The sequence below is a fragment of the Drosophila bipectinata genome, chromosome 3R (genome assembly GCF_030179905.1).
Source record: "Drosophila bipectinata strain 14024-0381.07 chromosome 3R, DbipHiC1v2, whole genome shotgun sequence".
In the NCBI taxonomy this organism is placed as follows: Eukaryota; Metazoa; Arthropoda; class Insecta; order Diptera; family Drosophilidae; genus Drosophila; species Drosophila bipectinata.
In genome coordinates, this window is record NC_091739.1 from 3,236,220 (window position 1) to 3,241,643 (window position 5,424).

Genomic DNA, 5,424 nt, shown 5'->3' on the forward strand with positions numbered 1-5,424 from the left:
ATCCTACCAAATTTCATAAGGATCGGCCAACTATATCCGATGTTTGCGATATATATCCGGTTTTAGCTGCAAGGGTATATAAACTTCGGCTCCGCCCGAAGTTAGCTTTCCTTTCTTGTTTTATTTTAATAAGTTTAGAGTTTGACATTATTCTTTGTTTTTGTTTTTGGACAGCCAATCTTTTGTTTAAGTTCTTAATTCTAAAGTGTATGCGTATCTTAAAATAAAATTTTTTTATGTTTACACTTATATCGACCTGCTCAGCGGCGTTTAACAATGTGTGTTTTAAATTTGTAGTTATTTGAAATGTGTCCTTAACAATATGTAAAAATATGAGTTCAAGTTGTTTTGTTCCCACAAAGCTCTTTTTTCAATGCACTTTCATAAACTTTACGCCTAGCACGTGCTTGCGACAATAATAGCAAAAAGTCATTTTTTGCTTGGTCACTTAATGGGTAAAGGTATGAAAACAAAATCACCTTTCAGTTTGACAGTTTGGAATTAAGGGACCAAACCCGAACGATATGTCAGTGGAATGGACTACCTTATATAATTGTATCATGCTCAGGATGTGCTTTATAATTTATTGTTACATGTGCTTAATATTATTAGGGTTTTTGACGTTTCATCTAATCGAAAATAAACAGCATTTTTAAGATCATATAAGCATTTCCCCAAGTTTCATAAACATCATTAATATTTCGAAAACCAATAACCTAAATTTCCTGGTATCTTTGAACATGTTGATGGGAATATATAGTCCATGGATTTTCTTGGGTTGCCTGTTAATCGTGAGTTGATGAAACATTCTCAAAAAGAATAAATATTTTTTTAAAATCAAAGTCTTAGCTTGTTTCCATGAGAGGAGTCCCGGCGGTCCCTTGGTCTGCTCTTAATGACTCTGGTTTAGTAGAAAGTTCGGATTTCTTCCACAGCCGGAACACTGAGCTTCCTTTTCTTTTTGAAGATTCATTTGAACCTAATCCGCCAGAAAATCAAAGAAATGATAAGCAGTCAGAACAGGGAACAGGAGGAGTAGCCGCACAAAAACACCACGCGGATGTAAAAAGGCCTGCTTCCTCAGGAGCTGGACGCCTGATGCCTCCATTGCATGCAATTTTAAAACAAATTCTGAAATTAAATTAGAAATTAAAATTTTTTTTTAAAACTACTCTTACATCTACGATTTTATTTATTTTATTTATACATATCCGTAACACAATATAAAATTGTCAGTTTCTTTTAAACACTTCTTCAAGTAAAAAACAACTATTTTAGATTCTTGGAATGGATAGATTTCAAGCGTATCCTCGAAACGGGGCTTAAGCCTTTCTATACGAGTGGAATTCCGTGCCTGTTCATGATAATGTCCATGAACGGATGCCTTAGTGAACAAGCACAGGTATCCGGGATAAGGTATATCGTATCCAGGGCCGTAGCTAGTATGGGGCAGGTGGGGCGGTGCCCCAGGGCCCCCGAAGGAAAGGGGCAAAAGACTTCCGTATAGGGGGCCCCAAATTTACTTGTTGCCCCAGGGCCCCCGAGGCTCTAGCTACGGCCCTGATCGTATCCAATATCCTCTCAGATAAGGAACTAAAAATAGATGCAGTATTTCATTCCATCTAAAATATTACGCCGCATTGCAAATATTAAACATAGGTTCATGTGTAAATAACTAATAATAGATAATAAATAATGGAAACTAATATGTAATATACTTCTAGTTTCTCATAACTAAGGTAAAAGAAAAGGAAAACAAGAAAGAGAAGCTAGTTTGCGGCAGAGCCATAGTTGGTCAATTCTTATGAGAACATCATTGTAAAATCAATTTCTTATATCACAAGTTTGGAGAGTATCTTCAAATAAATCAAATTTTGGCATTTCATAACGTTCAGTTATTGAATACAAACGGATTGTGGCATTTTCATTTAGGATGTGTGAAAGGTTAAAGTCTATAGCTTTAAAATTGAATAGTCGGACGGATAGTCGGGCAGACAGACGGACAACGGATATGCTTATATGGATTCAGGAGGTGATCCTGATCATGAATATGTACACCTTATAGGGTCGGAGACGTTGCACTCTTTCGACCAAAATTATAAAAAGGGACAAAAATATTTGATTTACCATATAAAATATTTATTATTAATCTATCAATTTTATTATTAAAAAAATTAAACCACCATTTTGAATAAATTTCAATTTAAATGGAATCTGTACTTTATTATTTTTAGAATTTGACATTTTTGATCAAGTATACAATTAACAAAGGCTCAAATCTAAAAATTCAAAATTTTAAGCATGTTGGGAGTTGATTCTTTGGCTTTCTTTTTTTCCCTGTTAATCGTGAGTAAATTTTTTAGATTTATTTTAAATGTATTTCCTCAAAACGGCACTGCAGCTCGTTTCCATGAGTGGAGTCCGGGCGGTCCCTATGCCTGCTCTTAATGACTCCGATTTGTCCCCAAGTTTGAATTCACTCAAGAGCAGGAATACTAAGCCACCTTCTATTTTTCAAAACTCCTTTGGAACTGAGCCCGCAAGAGATCCAAGAGTTGTCAATGAAGGAACAGAATTTCAAGGATGCCAACTGGAGGAAAAACGGGCTGCACCATCAGGGGTGGGACGCTTGATGCCTCCGTTCTATGTAATTGTAAAAAAAATTCAGAATTACAAATTATTTTAAAATATGTTCCGACAATACGATTTTCTGTGTCCTATATCCTTAATCCTTACCCTATATAAAAATGATAGATTTCTCAAAACGGTTCTTTTAAAAGGAAAAAAATAAACATTGTAGATCCTCTAAAAGTGAATCCCCGAAACTGGCTTACATGAGTGGAATCGGAGTGGATCCTATGACTGTCCGTGAATAATTCTATTTTATATAAAGATCAGATTGTTGCATAAACACGCACAGGGAACCGCCTATCCTTCGATTATAAACTTAAAATAGATTTAACCATAACATAAAAAATACTATGATCCATAAAAAGAAAAGTATAACAAGTTTCTCATAACTACATTTTGGAAGAAAAAAAACTGTTTTGATCCCTTACAAATTAATTAATATTATCCGGCGCCAAAAAATGTCTTTGATAATTAATAATCTTTTGAAAATGTCATTTTTAATGAAGACTGCAGCTAATTTTTTTTATAGAATTTAAAATTTTTGATCAAGTATACAATTCCTAAAGACTCAAATCTAAAAATTCAAAATTTAAACATGTTGGGAGCTTATTTTTTGGGTTTCTTTTTTTCCCTGTTAATTGTGAGTAAAATAGATTTATTTTTAAAAGTATATCCTCAAAATGGCATTGCAGCTTGTTTCCATGAGTGGAATCCGGGCGGTCCCTATGCCTGCTCTTAATGACTCCGATGTTCCTACAAGTTTGGATTTATTAAGGAGCAGGAATACGGAGCCTCCTTCTATTTATCTAAATTCAGTTGGAACGGAGCCCACAATAAATCTAAGAGCTGAAAGTGAGGTAACAGAAGGATTTCACGAAGGATGCGAAGGAGCGAACGATAAAACGGCTGCACCTTCAGGAGTCGGACGCTTGATGCCTCCGTTCTATATGATTATAAAACAAATTCTGAATTAAAAATTATTTCAAAATATGTTCCTACAATACGATTTTTTGTGTCCTATATCCTTAACCATTCCCTATATATAAAGTTGATAGTTTTCCCTAGACTCTTCTTTTAAAGGAAAGAAGAAAGATTTCCTATCCTTGAAAAGTATCGGCTTGAAACAGGGTTACATTATTGCTTACATAATTGAAATCGAATCGGATCCTGTGCCTGTTTATGAGGAATCCCAATTACAAGACAAGATACCTTAAGATACCTTAAGAAATATGCACAATGCCTGGTCATTTATAACGAAGCTAAAAATAGATAAATCGTTATGAAAAATATAAAAAAGTTTTCATAACTATATTTTTGTGGAATTTCCGCTATTGTACAGTCGAAAAGGTCTGACTATGTCATTTTTAATAAACTTCAATTTGAATGCAATTTCAGCCTAATTTCTTTTTTTGGAATTACAAATTTTTGATCAAGTATACAATTCTTAGAGGCTCAGATCTAACAACTTAAAATTTCAAGCATGTTAAGAGTTTATGATTTGGATTTCGTTTGTTGCCTATTGATCGTGAGTTAAATATATTTCCTTTAAAAGGAAAAGTATATCCTCGAAACGGCATTGCAGCTTCTTTACACAAGTGAAATCCGGGCGGATCCTGTGCCTGTTCCTGAGGACTCCTATTTACTCCCAAGATCGGCTTCCATCAGGCACAGGAACCCGTCTATTCGATCAGAATCGTCCTCTGAAAACGAACCAAAAATAGATCCAGGATTTGATGACAACAGTGGCGGAAACAAGTTCTACGCCGAGGAGTCCTTGGTTGCGGAGGGACAACCTCCTTGTGGTTTTCGCGAACATACAACTACATCAGGAACTGGTCGGCTAGCTCCCAGTTTCCGATCTATTTTCCCTATTAGTTTTCTAAATTATCGTCGTAGAGTTAACAACTGAAAATGATTTGTGTATATATTTCAACTGCTTATCTCTTGAATTAGATTATAAAATCTGGGATTTACGAATGAATATAATATAAAAATTTTTAATCATTTTATTTAAATTCTTCCATTTAGCTTTAATAATTTTCATAAATAATCCAAAGAATAAACCCCTGCCACAGAACCCTCTCTCTGTATTCTAATTTTTCTGCTGGCTCAGTTCGTTTTTCGTGCGTTTCGCGAAATTGTCACAACCGATGACCCAATTACCTGGCAGGGTGTTCTTGGCTCTTGGGTCTTGGGTCTTGGTTCTCAAACACACACATCCCATCCCCCCGCCGGCCAGGAGGGAGACATCAATGGGGGGTACGTCTGTGCTGGGGGCTTGGTCTTGGTTTCGCCCGGTTTACGTTTACTGAGTTAGCAAGAAATGCCTTCAATGTTGCAACTCCAGCGCTTCGTGCACTCACATTATTTTTATATATATGCGAGTATATATAGGTATATGACCAAAATCGAGCCAAGCGAATTTCGCAAATAATTGGAGCAGTTTGCCAACGCTCACGTTTTCGGCAAGGTAACACTTTGCCAAGGTAAAGACAGCTCCGATAATGCCATTTTCCATATGGCTACAAAAGCAAAAAACAAAGAACCCCGGGACCCCAAGATATATGTATTGGTATACCCAGTGTCACGCTGATTCTAGAGGCAACAATCATCAAATCGATACTTGATACGTTCGTCTTATCGGTCGAAAGGAAGGGAGGATGGGAATGAGTCCTGTTGGCGATTAGTGGCCTCGATAAGGCAAATCAATAGTTGATAAGCGTCCTGGGCCTGGGACAGAGTCTCCCATACAAGTGTTATCGCTGCAAAGGAGTTTAGACTTTATCTGCACTG

The 5,424-nt window shown here is 36.2% G+C and overlaps 4 long non-coding RNA genes across 4 annotated transcripts; 3 read left to right on the top strand and 1 right to left on the bottom strand.

Annotated features, from left to right (window-relative positions):
* The first annotated feature begins 475 nt into the window (after positions 1-475).
* Positions 476-1,171, top strand: LOC138926578 (uncharacterized). Its single transcript, XR_011443139.1, has 2 exons — positions 476-791; positions 850-1,171. It is a non-coding gene; the product is annotated as an uncharacterized lncRNA (long non-coding RNA).
* Positions 1,172-1,652: 481 nt separating this feature from the next.
* Positions 1,653-2,706, top strand: LOC138926579 (uncharacterized). Its single transcript, XR_011443141.1, has 4 exons — positions 1,653-1,667; positions 1,725-1,944; positions 2,235-2,346; positions 2,402-2,706. It is a non-coding gene; the product is annotated as an uncharacterized lncRNA (long non-coding RNA).
* Positions 2,402-3,065, bottom strand: LOC138926580 (uncharacterized). Its single transcript, XR_011443142.1, has 2 exons — positions 2,737-3,065; positions 2,402-2,643 (listed from the first exon to the last, which is right to left on the bottom strand). It is a non-coding gene; the product is annotated as an uncharacterized lncRNA (long non-coding RNA).
* Positions 3,066-3,119: 54 nt separating this feature from the next.
* Positions 3,120-4,608, top strand: LOC108128045 (uncharacterized). The gene is made up of 3 exons (XR_011443140.1): positions 3,120-3,271; positions 3,324-4,156; positions 4,214-4,608. It is a non-coding gene; the product is annotated as an uncharacterized lncRNA (long non-coding RNA).
* The last annotated feature ends 816 nt before the right edge of the window (positions 4,609-5,424 follow it).